The following is a 15497-nucleotide window of genomic DNA, read 5'->3' as shown; positions in this document are numbered from 1 at the left end:
ACACTGCAGACATGCTTTTATCTCTGTAATAACTGTATACCTCAAAATTGTGCACAGAGAAAAGGTATATACTTGAGACCACAGTGTCAGTGAAATCTGAGTTCTCATTATTTTAAGAAACTATGGAATGAGCCTGCTGGCATTGTGAACAATGTTCCATAATTTATGTATCCTCTAAGAGTTTTTGTCAGGTTTTATTTGACTGGTGTGCATCATATTCATTTGTCAGAACATCAAACCATTGGGATGTTTAAGGAGAAACTTGTTTAAAAGTGAAAGGGAAGTTATCTGTATTCTTTTTCTCTCTACTTGTGGGGAAGGAAACAGGCACTCAGTTATTCTTTGAAGACCAGCCTCCCTGTAAGTCAGCCACCCTATAGAAATGTAACTTTCAATTTTATTTTTCTCCTAGATTAATTTTTTTCTTGCCTTGAATCATTTATTTATTTTATTTTTCTTGAATTTATTGTGTGACATTTGTTAATAAAATTATACAGGTTCAGGTATACAATTCTACTATCATCTGTATATCATAGTGTATGTTTACCACCCCAAGTCAAGTCTCCTTCCATTCCCTTTACCATCTACTTTTCCACAACCCCCTTTCCTCTAGTAATCACCATATTGTTGTCTGTGTCCATGAGTCTTTTTTTTCCCTTTAATTCCTTCACCCTTCTCACCCAGCCCCCAGCCCCTCCCCTCTGACAGCTGTCAGTCTGTCCTCTGTATCCATGAATCTGTCTCCAGTTTGTTTGTTAGTTTATTTTGTTCATCAGATTCCACATATAAGTGAGATTATACCACTTTTGTCACCTCTACATCATGGTAGGTTCATTTATTTACTTCTTTATTTTAGAATACCTTATGCCTGTTTTTTCTCTTCGACTTGAAATTTTCCTGACCGAGGCAACCTTTGCATGGGAAGTTTGTTGGTTTTATAGTAGTAGTTGTAATCTCTGTTGTCCCACATTTCTAGAACTATGATTATCAAGCACTCCTTTTTGCAGTGCCTCTTTATTGACAGTCGCCCGTTCTTTCTTGTGTTTGTATTCCTCCAAAAAAAAGGTACAAAATGTGTCTTCCCCATCAATTGTAAGGCTGCACTGTTGGTGTATGCAGTCTCTATGGCAATGGGTCATATGCCACATTACCAAGACGACAGGTGCGACCATTATTGGGGAAATTGGCACGTACACTCCTCTGGCACCATGGATGTCTCCCCACTGAAACCAGAATTGGATACTACTCTTTCATATGCAGGGCAAGGCTATAAACCCAGGCTCTCTGCAGGCACAACAGTGGGTTGTGCTGGAATTCTTGAAGTTGAATATATATATATATATATATATATATATATATATATAGTTAATATGCTAAGTGTCCAACCGTCTGACCGGTTGCTATGATGTACAGTGACCACCCGGGGGCAGACACTCAATGCAGAAGCTGCCAGTTCTCAGTGATGCACCCCAAAACTAGAGAGGAGGGAGCCGATTTCTCGTGGGGCTGCATGATTACACCTTCGACCATAGGTTATGTTTTTGCTAGGACACAGTCGCCCCCAATCTGGTTTACTGCACACTTGTGTTTGCGTTTCACGTTTCACACCCTGTGCAACAGCAACTTTGCAGAGTGCCCTCTTGCACTCTGGGACCCCTCAGAGGATGTCAGAGAGCCGGTTTCAGCCGATCCCTGCAGGCCAGGCCGAGGGACCCCACCTGCCTGAGGGACCCCACTCATTCTGCAGATGCCCTTCTAGCCACAGCACCACTCCAGGTGCAACTGACCAGAGAGGGACCATGGGAGGTTGGCTCCAGGGCATGTCCGGCCATCTCCCCCATTCCCGCCCCACCGGCCACCTTCTAATTAATTTTCTTTCAATGTGCATGAATCTGTGCACCGGGTCACTAGTCATGAATAAAACGAGACTTATGTGCAGATCCCGACCAGAGGTGGATAAACTGGTTGAGTTAGGGGTGGATGTTCCTTCTTCTTACAGATTCATAACTAGTCTCTAAATAAGCTAATTTTACTGAAATGGGGATATATTTTTAGATAAGCTCAGGCTGATTCCAATAAGCTATAGAAATTACTCACTGACATTGTAGAGATGGACTTTTTCAGGTGCTTTCCCCAACAACTGCATATAGACCCAGGAAGGACAAAAGGCAGAAATGCCTGTCTCTGAGCATGGTTTAGGTGGGACAGTTCCTTGGGTCCTGAAGGGAATGCGAATGAAGCCAGAAGGCTCCAGGACTGAACTTCCTCCCAAAGGTATGGAGGCCACACTGCCAGGTACAGTCCAATAGAAACAGAGGGCCTGAAGCAGGGCTTTATAACATTGGCCTGCTGAGATTTGGGGGCCAGGTGTACCTTCACTGTGCAGGGCTGCCCTGTCATTGCAGGAGTTTAGCAGCATCTCTGGCCTCTGCCAAAGATCCCCTGATGAGGCAAACATTGCCCAGGTTAAGAACTACTGGCCTAAAACACAGTGTGGTGTGCGTATGAAATGCGAGCTGGAGTATTCCTTCAAATGCCCAAGCTATTCATGCAGCTAGTCACTCAGCAGGTATTCACTGGGTCCCTGCTATCTTCCAGGCACTCCTCTGTGTATCAGGGGTACAGCTCTGCACAAACAGTGCCCTGATCTCGTGGAGCTTGCATTCTGCCATACGTGTCTGACCAATGGATTCCTCTCCTTTCCTACAACCTCACAGCAAATACTTCAAGCCAACTGAGGGCCAGGAAAAGAAAAACACAAGTTCATATTTGAGGACTCTTTTTTCAGTTTATGAACCTCAAAAATGACTCTGATTTAAAAATGAAACCTGGCAAGTGATTAGTTCATATGTTTTAGTTTAAAATATGTTTCAATCATTTTGGGTGTTTTCAAAACAAATGGTGAGATTAGGAGGGTTTTTTCCCCCTTCTATTTTTGGCCCCTTTCTTCTGGAGAGTCCTTCTCTCGTGTTTAGTTTTGGTGTTCTTTATATATTTGAAGTACACTTTCAAGTATTTGAAATGTGTGCACGTGGATGAAAGGAGATGAGGAACAGGAAACAGAACTGCATGATCCCTGCTCTAACAAATGCCCATACTTTGTCCCCAAAGTGGTATTCAGGCATCACTTTCTCAGGAAGCCTCCAAGGCCCCTGACCCAGGTGCTCTGCTGCACTCATCATGTAACCTCACCACATTTGTAGTTAAGGAATGGACTGGGAAGGTAGCTGTTCAGGTGTTCCCTTTAGAATGTGAGCTCAGTGGGGCTCAGAGACATACCAGTTATGTCCACAGTTGTACTGTCTTCAGCAAGGGGCTGGCACATCATAAGTGCTTAAGAAACACATGTTCAATAACTGACTGACTGAGAAACCCAGCTTTTGGGGATGTTTGCCCAAATACTTTCAACCTGTGCCCTCTCTGTGCAGTACACCTCCCCCACTCTCAGACGTCATTGTGTTGATCATTATTTTATAGTTGCTGAAGTAACATGTAAACTCCTAAAATCATGCATAAATCAGAAAATCTAGAGAACTGTTTAAGTTCATATATCTTAGGGATATTTCAGGCTTATATAGAGATTATAGGAATGGAAGCAGACTATCAGGACATGATATTTAGGAATATTTTTAAATATTACTAATGCCCTGAACATTGTTCAAGAGTTGGGGCTTTAGAGAATAAATGCTTATGATTGTCAGTGGGGCACAGAGTGGAATTACACAATTTGTCTTGTTTTCTTGTTTGATGTTTGTTTCCCCCATTAGAATTTAAGCTTCATGAAGGTGAAGAACTTGGCCTATCAATAACGTTTTCCTCTGTGGTATTTTACACATAGTAGGTATTCATTAAATATTGGTTAAATAAATAAATGATAGGATTCAATCAATCCTATGTTGATTGATAAATTGCTCATTAGTACACCAAAACTTCAGTAATATGATGTGTTTATTAATTCATTCAACAAGTATATTTTGAGTTTTTGAGATGCCACACATCTTAATATCCTACCTAGACCAGTGCCTAGCACATTGTAGGTACCCAATAAGTATCTGATGAGTGAATGAGCTAATTAGTATTTCAGTATACTCAAATATGATTTATTTACTAAGTATGTTAAACTACAGGGCTGCCTAGCAAAGTGCCACAAAACTGGGTATCTTAATAACAAACTTATTGCTCTCAGTTCTTGGGGCTAGACACCCAAGATTAAAGTACCAACAGACTTGGTTCTTCTGAGGGCTCCAAGAGGAATCTGTTCCATGCCTCTCTCCTAACTTCTGATGGTTTACTAGAATCTTTAGTGTTTTTTTGACTCGTAGAAACATCACCCTGTTCTCTTGTATAAGGATACCAGTCATATACTTATACCTTAGGGACCCACCCTACTTCAGGATTACTTTGTCTTAACTTTATTAATCATGTTTACAACAACACTATTCCCAAATAAGGTCACATTCTGTTACTAAAGGCTAGAACTCCAACAAATGAATGTGGGGGTGGGAGGAGACACAGTTCAACTCATGACACTAAAATAATAGAGATCTTCAAGTAGCAATATTTTAAAGGTTAACTTCTATTTTGAAAAAAATCAACTTCTCAAAATAACATCCAGTTTTATGATTCTATTGGAAATTGACATCATGATATTAATATCATTTGCTATATTAAATGAAAACTTGTGTATTTATAGAGGAAACATGAAGAAAGTATAAGAGGCATGAATGTACATAGCACACTTTGTTAAATGGTTGTGACCAGACAGTGAGTTGTGTGGGTAACACTGCTTGAGATTCTGAAGGGATTTGTATGTGAATCGAAGGCATTTGGACTTGACTTTATAATCATCAAGGAACCAGCACAGAAGTCAAAACTTCTTGAACTGTAGAAGGGTATAAAAAGGGTGAATTTCATGTATGTAAAATATTCATCAATGAAACTTACTTTAAAAAGAAATAAATAAAACAAGAAGGTTAAAGAATAAACCTTGGGAATTAGCAATTCAGAGATTTTGGGGTTATGTCATTCTTCTCATTGGAACCTTCTCTTGAAACTGCTAAAGATAAAGAAGAGCCTGTGGGTCTTTCTTAGCAGTGTAATAAGAAACAGCTAGACAGATAAACCAGATTTTACTGTGTTGAGAAATAAATATATTTAGGAAACTTGAAGGTGGTACAAAAGAGGGAAAAATTAGGTCCATAAAATATGGTCTTTTGTTTGTTAGTTATGGTTCTGGCTGCCGAAGCATGTTGGCAGGCAGTAGGAAAATACAGAAGAAAGAAGGAGTAATTGATACAATAAGATTCTGGAAGAGGCCATTGGTGACAGAGAAAAGTCTTTGAAATGTTATGGGTGGGTTTTGACAGAAGTGATAGGAATGCCATTTGATGGCCTCTGTCTTCTCTGAAAAAAAAGAGGCGAGGTTAATGAAGGGTAGGAGGTGAGTTATAAGGAGTTAATTAGAGTGATAAATGGAAACTGAGAAATGAAAAGGAAACTGAATAGGAACAAATAAAGGAGTTGTAAAGTACTTCTGAACCCCCAGCTCAAATTGGAAACCAGGACTCTGGTGAAGCATCAATCTGTACAGATTTTTTTTTCCCTTTTTCCCCTGCTTTGCTCAGTAGCCTGGGAACTGAGGAGGACACACAGGAACGGGTTCATCTAGGCTGAAGAATTGGCTAGGTACAGTTGAGAACCACAGATGAGGGATCTGATGAAGCTGGTAGATGTCTTTATAGTTAACCAATGTGGTCTGGACTGGCAGAGAAGAAATTGGAAATTATTAGTGTAGGAGAAAAGAAAACACAAATGAAAATCAAAAAGTCATAGTGAGAAGGTAGAGTACTTGTTTTCTGGAGGCATATATATCCCAAGAAAGAGCCTGCTGCTGGTACACATATCTTTTGCCATTGGTTCCAGAGAAACCACCGAAAACAGACTGAATACTTTGGAGGTCATAGACTGGAGTCAGGAACATAGCCTGGAGGTCAAGGTTTCATTCCCAACTTTGCCAATAATTTAAGGTTGCCATCATTACCACCATTAGCATGGAAGGCTGGTTCTTAGGAAAAGAGTGTCCTCATGTATGTAAAAGTAGACAAATAGGAACTTCCCATGGGGCAATGAAGATAACTGACAAGAGGCAAATGCTTTATAGTTTTTCCCTCAGATTCCAAAAATGTACTGATATTTCCCTCAAATTATGCTCTTTTATTTCTCTTATTTTAAGATCCTTTATTTTTTCTGTTAGACTCCCCAGAGTTGGCACCCTTCTCCTTGCTTCCTCCTGGCTTTTAGGCATTGAATTTTTTGTCATATGTCTCAGCAACCTTCCCCACCCAATGACCAAATAAAGTATTCCCATAAGCTTTATATTGGAATTGGAATTTTTTCCCAAGAAGACAGGGTAACAAGTTGTTGTTTAATTAGGAAATACTTTGTATATAACTTGCAAATGACACTATTGGCTAATCCTTCATGTCCTATGTATTCACATAAACACGGGTGTCTCTGTATGGTTTTCATAAGGAGACCACTGCTCCTGTGGGCCCTGCCTCTGTAGGTCAGACTGGCAAAGTAAACCACACCTCTTACTCACTGCCAGGTTCCATGCTGTAGTTATCCTTTACTTGCTTGAGTGACTATGATGAACATAATGCTCAGGGTTTAGAAGTTTCCTAAACCCTCTGAGAATTTCTAAGCTGCTTCTCTTGATATTGTTTACATCTAAGTTCAAAAAACAATTTGGAGGGCATTTCAATACACAAATTGAAGAAGTCCCTTTTTCTTTTCAAATATAAATCATTAGATAATTTCACCACCACCGCCGCCCTTGTTTCTTTTCCTGCTCATGATTCTCTTATAGCTCTTTCCTGCAGTGCTAAAAACCAACTAGTCTGGAGATTAATATGACTAGACATACCATGAATTTTTTAAATCTCAAAAATCCTAAATTCTAGTTCATGGTTAATCATATATAGGTTGTATTCTCTTGTATATATAAATGTGCAATATATTATCACATTGTCTCTAAATTCCCTTTTTTTTTTTTGGTCTCACTGTCACCTAAGTTGTTTCTAAATGCTTCTTTGTTATAAAGAGGCAGAGCAAAGACCTGAAGGATGGAGGGGGAAGAGTATGAAGTGATGCTGGAAAGAGAAAGCACTCTAGGGAAGAAGGGAAACCAATGAGGAGAAGGAAAAATAGAGATTTCCCTTTCGCCCAGTCCCCTCGGAGAACATCTATGTTTGGTTTTGATGTTCCTCTCTCTCTTATGCCCCCAGATGACCTCTTCTTGGTCACTTGTTCTACAAAAAAATATTCCTTTCACTGCCAGGAAATATCTACTACCTACCCAGTCATTCAAAATCTCCTGTCCTACCAGCTTAACATCATCTCCTGCCTGCCAAGCAAGCCCCTTAACCCCTGCCCCCCTTACCCACTGACCCTGGGGACTTGGACCCAGTGCCATTAGTTCCCCCCAACCCCATGCTGAAAGGAGAGTGTTAATGGCTGGTGTGAGTCTGAAAAGAACTTAAGCAGTAATTTGGTTTTACTTTTATCAACATTCAAAATATATGCAGGTAAACTACATGTTGAATTCATTCATTCTTCCTCCACTGTTTAGAAAGCTGAAACCTGCATTTTTTAAAGAGGGATTGATTGGTGTCATGTACGTATTCATTCACTTCTGTTTATGCAAGATAATAGGAATATTAACATGGAGGTAGAACAATGGTGTTTATAATTCCACCAACACTGTTTATGTAAGAAGGAAATATCTAAAAAGAAACAAGGAGAGAACATTTACTGCTCTGTACATTATTAAATTCTTCCATTTTTGTTTAAAAGGATATGAGGAGGAATAAAAAGCTGAGCAAGCTAAGGAGGGTTTATACCATGTTCACTGACATTGACCTAAGTTATCTAGGTTCAGAAACAATGAAAATAGATGTGGAGGCACCTCCTTATAAGGAGCACAGGGACCAGGGACATGTGTTCAATTCATTCCTCTCTGAGAATGAGATGACTTTGCATAAGATTATGACCCATTGTAAATACTTAAATAGTTCTGGGAAGACTTTTATAATGTTTTCTTGACTGTTTGAGAAATAATAGTTGGAAGTGAAGGGGTTTCTTATCTAAGTGAAAATTAGCTAAGTTAATAATATAGGACACAAAGGGTCAGATCACTCATGAGGGCTTAATGGATGACATGGGGCAATTGAAAAGATTGAATAAGAAATAGGAAGAGAGGTTGTTATATTTATCATAATTTACCTAAGTGGGCTAATAACCTGCCAGTAACCATGGAGACATGAAAACTCTCTAAGATGTTCATAAGAGTGGAAGATCCTTGAGAGCAGGAGTGGAGTCTAATTAGCACAGTAATTAATAATAAACTAAAAATATATATCTGTTAAATTAATGGATGAATACCTGCCTCCATCTGGGCGATGGTTTGCATGTTCTTCCTTATCTAAAGCAATTCCTCAAGGGAAGCTCAGTTATAAATACAATTATCTCTCCATGAGAGAGCTGAATTTTAACAAGGGCATAATTACTAACTTTTATTGATTTATTCCTTTTAATCTCCATTCACATTCCTATTCCTGTCCACTCCCTTAGGTTGTCAGTTGGAACATCTTGACATGAAAATGATGGGAAATAAGGTCAGAGAGGTAGTGAGGATTTGGCCTCATAGACCATGATAAAGCTTGGAATCCTAAACATCAGGGAACCTGGAAAGTCTGATGGGCAGGAAGGAGTCTTTGACATCAGAACAACCCTACTGAAGGATGACCAGTTCCAGCCAAAGACTGGAATTAGGCTGCATGTCAAATATAAAATGTCTGACCAGTGTAAATAAAAACAAACTGTGCCTCATTGTACCCTATGTTTTGCCTTTGGGGCCAGTTTTACTCACCTGACACTCCCAGTTGGCAGCCATGCCTTTGAGAAGCTTAAATCACTTTTCAGAGGAAAATGAGGTCAAAAGTTCACACAAAACTTTGCACTCTCTATGACCAAGTCTTACCAAAATGGGCGAATTTGCCACACATGCTTTTGAGAGCGATCTGATAGTTGTCCTAACTAAGACGGGAAAAGAAAAGGTCATTTTCTTGTGCATTTATGTGTAACTCTTTAAAACTCTGAGACCATGAACAAGTATAGCTGAGGGAATAGCCCAGAATTTTTCTTATCATGTACCAGATATGACAGACTTAAAATCTGATAGCTCTTGTGTAGTTTGTAAAATAACTAGAAATTGTCTGGCTCCACTTGCCTGTCCAGGATGTAGTTCTATGATTCCTCCATGGAGGTTTTTAACAGAACCTCACACTTACTGTCTAAATTAATGATATTCCTTTCTTTTGGCATGACAAAAACCATTCTGCACTACATACATGATGTTAAAGATTCTTTATTTCAGCATGTGGACACGTTCTGTAAAAGCTTTTCCCGTTTCATCACGTTGACAAGCTGATTCCATTAAGTCACCCTCCATCATGTTCCCCTTTCTTTTTCTTTTTAGAAAAGTTAGACAACAGTGATCATCTTAGAGTTTTCAAGGTACTCACTTTGGCGAAAATGAAAAACTTGAAAATCATAAGCCTATTCCTTGGAATGGAAAAAATGAGTTATGTCATTCTTCTCGTTGGAACCTTTTGTTCAAACTGCTAAAGATAAGGAGGAGGCTGTGGGTCTCTTGAAAATTTTTCAGTAAAATGGGATATTTATTTATTTATTTATTTATTTTTGTTAATCCTCACCCGAAGATATTTTTCCATTGATTTTTAGGGAGAGTAGAAGGAAGGGGGAGAGACAGAGAGAGAGAGAGACAGAGAGAGAGAGAGACATTAATGTGAAAGATACACATCAACTGGTTGCCTTCCACACATGCCCGACTGGGGCAGGGGTTGAACTGAGGCATATGCCCTTGACTGGAATAGAACCTGGAACCCCTCAGTCCATGGGCTGATACTCTATCCACTGAGCAAAACTGGCCAGGGCAAAATGGGATTTTTTAAAAGAATTTTCTCTGGATGTAGATCTAATTTGCTACCTCAGTATTTATTATGTATTACTTATTTAAAATAGAAACAACAGGGTTTAATTCAAATATATTTTAGCATTTCCACACCTTGGAATAAAATGTTATTTGGTAATGTTTTAGGGTCACATGTAGTTTTGAATTAGAGCAGCTACATCCCAGCCCTCCCATCACCATGCTTTCCTCACTGAGAAGAAAAAAAATCCCCTGCTCATACACTGCTGGGTCCTTTAAAGCATGGAGTGGATGTGTGAAATGAGAAAAAAAATGCTCAGTATGGAGTTAATTAGCTCTAGAGTTGTGGGTGGGTCACTTCCTCCGTACCAAATCCTGCAGGAGAAACCATGCATGTGCAGACTTACGAAATGGAAAGAAAGCTATGAACCTGCAGACTCTGGGCACAAATGGACCACCTTTAGAGACAAGAAAGTGAGGACTTTGCTCAGTTTCTTTTAATGTGCCTTATTTTCTAGGTCTCCTCTTGGAAACAATATCATTTCTTTCTGAAAGTGTGGGTGAATCCTTCCCCTTTCCATAATTGCCTTTGGAGACTGCCACAGGTTGCCTGCCTGCTGAGATCAGCTCTGCCATGGTTTGCCCTGAAGGATTCCCGCTAGGTTGTTTACAATCTAATCCTTTCATGAAGTGGGGGTGAGAGAGCAGACAACATCCTCAATTCCTAGGTAGTGAATGCAGGAATTCAGGTATTAATAAGGAAATTTCACAGGCAGGGTTTTCTAGGGCATACAGATATTGTGTGTGGAAAAGTCTCCTTGAGCAGAGGCTAACAAAGAGCCAGGAACCAATGGAGATGAACCCTGAGGAAATCACTAAAAAAGAACTGTTAGTAAAGTTTTAGTGTATTTATGTTTTCTTACATTCCTGCCTAAATTACTCTGACATCAGTAGGCAGTGTATGGATAGAAAGTCCCTAAATGATTATAACTGCTGATAGAAAAAAATATATATATAATATATGCATGTCTGCATTTGCAGTTGAACTATAAGTAACATTGGCTTCTTGAGCTGAGGAAGCAGGTGACCCCCTTGACTGAGAAATTAGAAGAGTCCAGTACAGAGTCCACCACCACATACAAACAACAGTCACCAAATACCTCCCTCAGACCTCATCACCTGAATTTGGAACTTAGAGTAGAGATAGTTGAGAAAATGCAAATTCTCATGAGAGGAAGTATCAAGCAATTAAGTTAATAACTTTTCAGAGGACTGAGAGCAAGTTAGGGTTACAGGGGTGGGCAAACTTTTCGACTCGAGGGCCACAATGGGTTCTTAAACTGGACCGGAGGGCCGGAACAAAAGCATGGATGGAGTGTTTGTGTGAACTAATATAAATTCAAAGTAAACATCATTACATAAAAGGGTAAGGTCTTTTTTTTTAGTTTTATTCATTTCAAACGGGCCAGATCCGGCCCGAGGGCCGTAGTTTGCCCACGGCTGGGAGGATGGAGTGACCAAGAGGGTACCTAAAGAGGCAGTCTCAGTCACATCTGTTTGTTTCTCTTCAATGGCCGATGGATGTGGAAATAAGAAGGGAGGGAGTCCAGGAGTAAGTTTTATGAGTTCTAACAACCTACATTATCAGCATATTGTACCATAGCTTTTCAAAATTCAAGTTGCTGGTTAGTTTGACACCTTTGCTGTTCCATTCATTCCTGTCTTTTGAAACAACATAGCAATGGCTATGTGTACCAGCCATTGTCCTAGTTAGGTTGTCAGTTAGCTTAATGCTGCCTTTATTTTCTGTGGATACTGAACAAAATCTTTCTTTTCAAAGGCCTTAGACCTCGGTCGGTCCTCCCAACTCCTGATCACAGTAATAACCAATCTCAAGCAGTCATTAGTGAAAACTAGAACAATATCCTGTAACAAATCAGCTATGGAGAAATTGGCATAGTTTATCTTTTTTATTCATGTTCTTATGAAAATAATGGGTTGCAAAATAAAACTGCATTTCTCTCTCTCAATCTCTTTTTTTCTAACTGGATCTTTACAAGTTACACGGACTGATTTTTTTCCCTAACAAAGGTTGAATAACAGCACTTAAAAGCTTTAACAGCCAAAGTCCGTCTTTAGAAATAGCTTTCTTCTATAATGTACTGCCAATTTCTTATGTGTGTGTATTTTGACCTTCCTGATGCCTCTGCTATGGGCTGCCTGTTGATTGGTACATGTTAGTGCTTTGCTTATAAGAGTTGGGCAATAGTTCAGTGATCCAGTCCAAATCTGGGCCACAGAGAGAATGGGCTCATCTTCTATTTAAGATATGTGGCAAACTGCTTTAAGTGAATTTGGTTCAGACAAGGTCATTGGAACTGTTCATCTAATCCTGTGTGCTGTATGCAATGGACACTTCAGCCGAGCTCCAAGCTACAAGGTAAAGACAAGAAAGCCAGTAACTTGCCACCCCTGTTAGGGCTTTTTCTGGGTCTGTTGTGAGATTTACTTTCTTAGTCACATGGGACCCATTTGGGTCACTTGAAAGGACTCGTTCCCTGATTCTACTGATGTCTTCGAAGATAGTCCTGGGAATAATGATAGTGAGTTCTTCTATTATTTTCTGGTCATTTTTTTAACTTTTTTTTTAAATTGGAGATTGAGCTTATATGCATATTCATACCAGGTTTATGACATATTCAGCTAAATTTCTCAGACATGAAAGAATTAATTGTTATAATGTTTTACTTGTAGGTAATTATTATGTTAAAACTATAGTAGATTGAAGTGTGTTTTTCCTCGATTCTATTTGTGTCATATACACTTGGCAAATTGAATCATAATTCCCAAATTGAAATGTAAGCATTTTTTATACTATTTTGAATTTAGTAACTTACAGACTCTCTGTGTTGCCTAATACTTTTCAAACTGTAATGTATTTTATTCAACTGTGTTGGTGATTCTGTACAACTTTTAGAGTCAATGTCTTATGGGATTTTGTAATAATTTAGAGCTAAACAAGATGAAAGAAGTTATTGAATTCATCCTCCTGAGTGGAGGCAGAGCTGCCTTTATTCCAACCAAAATAGATGAGGATCTTTCTTATTTTTAAATTTTTTGACTGCTCTTTGCAATCTACTTTGTTATTTACCACTTGTACATTTAGGTTGTTCATCTTTAAGTCTTAATTTTATTTCTTCACTGGACAGTTTAATACCATTTTTCTCTAGGACAAAAATAACAATAATTATCCTCTTTATAACAGCTCTTCTTATAGTCAGAAAACTATGAAGATATACCTCAGCTCTTTTTTTCCTAAGTGAAATTATCCCATTCCAGTTTTTAAACATTTACTCTTGTTTTTATAGCTCTTTCTGTACAAGAGTGGCAAAGAGGACTATTTTTAAAAGTTCTGTCATATACGATGCCTCTGAGTTCAGCATTGCATGTTTTCATGTTACTGTGTTGATGTGGAAATAGCCACAGCTTTTTCATTATATGCTGATGGACAGAGCATTTGTGTTCATTTAACCTTGAGGCTGAAACTTGTTCCCAAAAAAAGTAACTGACTCATAGTATTGGCTAGACCCAAGAATAAAGAACATCAGTTTTCTTAATCTTCAAACTCATCTTGCCCCCACTCCTAAAACTCACTAAAATTAACTTTTCCTTGACCTCTCCTGGTGCTGTTTATTTACTGATTTAGCAACTTTTTTTCTACCATCTTTGCCTCCTAAAATAGAAAGACAGCATTTATTCAACAAACGAAGTGTCATGCTGTGTATAGGTTATGCTAGGCTTGGGAGATTCAAGTGTAAACCACCAACAAAGGCTCAGTGTCCAAGATTCCCTAGGTATGTTCAGAGAGGAGCAAATAGCCTGTCACAGAATGTAAAGAAACAGTAGTGAGAAAAAAAAATGAGAGAGGTGGATTGAGGCCAGATTGTGAAACATCTTGGATGCTCTTAAGCAAATAGTTGGTGGTGACAAGGACAAAAGTAACATTTTTAATCTATATTATGGAAAGATATTGATGAGTCTTTAAACCAAGATTGTGCCCATGTTGTCCTCGAGGTTTAGTATCTAATAGACCATTAGGTATAAGTACCTGCTTAACGTATTTTTGATATAAATTCTGTCATGATTTTTCTCTTTGTATTTAAAAAAAAAAAAACATTTGAATGAACCATTTGAGTAAAGAGAGCCTTCTTTTCACACTCTTCTGGATGTTTCTTTTTCCAGCTGTACCCATATTTATTCCAAAACCCTCTGTCCCACTAACATGCTACTTTCTGTGTGAGAGACTAAGGAGTCTCTGGATGAGTTTGCCCTATTATAGGCACAACCTTTTTTGTACCAAATGTCATTAATGGTGGTTTGTGAGCAGCATTGTGACCAAGTGTTTCCAATTGATTGCACCACATGAGAGCAATGCCAGACCTTTTCAGTATCCCCTAAAGCAGTGGTTCTCAACCTTGGCTGCACAATAGAATCACCTGGAAATCTTTTTAAAATCCTGATTTCTGGGCCTCATCCTCAGGAAATTCTGTTTCTTTGTTACTAATATTGTGCCCCCCCCCCATAACAAAGAAACAGAATTTACAAAGGATGAGGCCCAGAAATCAGGATTTTAAAAAGATTCCCAGGTGATTCTAATGTGGAGTCAAGGTTGAGAACCACTGCCCTAAAGTATATCAGTGTACTATAGTAAATGGTCCTGGTATCCATTTGGAATCCATAAAGCTACAACTTCAGGACTTTGAGGTATGGAGGGAAAAGTTACTAGTATTGGGGATCAGATTATAGCCAGCTCCTGAATATCATCATACCATACACTTTGGTCTATTTTAGGAGGTATAAAAAATCATCCTAAATGCAATAAACAAATTCAGTCCCTGCCACCCCTTCCAGCACTACTGCTTTTACTTCATTATAATTCCTCAGGCCCGATACCTGTTAGAATCAGGAAGGCTCAGGAGGATTTGTGTGTGGTAGGATAGAGTAGCCAGTTGTATCTCAACAATGTCTCAGGGTCAGAAACAGCCTCAGACCTAATTACTGAACTTTAGTTTCTGAATTCTCTAATTTTATTAATCACTAGAGGCCCCGGTGCATGAAGTTAGTGCACTGGGACGGGGTGTCCCTCAGCCCAGCCTGAACCCTTTCAAATCTGGGACCCATCAGGGGATGTCCAACTTCCAAGACATCCAGCAGTCGGACATCCCTCTCACAATCCAGGACTGCTGGCTTCCAATCGCTCGCCTGCCTGCCTACCTGATTGCCCCTAACCACTTCTGCCTGCCAGCCTGATCACCCCCTAACCACTCCTCTGCCAGCCTGATCGACACCTAACTGCTCCCCTGCCAACCCGATTGCCCCCAACTGCCCTTCCCTGTCATCCCGGTCACCCCTAACTGCCCTCCCCTGCCGGCCGTCTTGCGGTGGCCATCTTGTGACTACATGGGGGCGGTCATCTTGTGATGAC

At 39.4% G+C, this 15497-nt stretch overlaps 1 protein-coding gene across 5 annotated transcripts in view; it reads left to right on the top strand.

Moving 5' to 3' along the window:
• The window catches only part of ZBTB20 (zinc finger and BTB domain containing 20), an 862593-nt gene that overhangs the window by 644116 nt on the left and 202980 nt on the right, over positions 1-15497 (top strand). The gene's annotated exons all lie outside the window — the stretch shown is intronic.

This window comes from Myotis yumanensis, unplaced genomic scaffold (genome assembly GCF_028538775.1).
Source record: "Myotis yumanensis isolate MYYU_CA2020_CCGP unplaced genomic scaffold, mMyoYum1.0.hap1 SCAF_2, whole genome shotgun sequence".
NCBI lineage: Eukaryota > Metazoa > Chordata > Mammalia > Chiroptera > Vespertilionidae > Myotis > Myotis yumanensis.
Note: the sequence above shows the minus strand (reverse complement) of the source record. Positions and strands in the feature narration are given on the sequence as shown.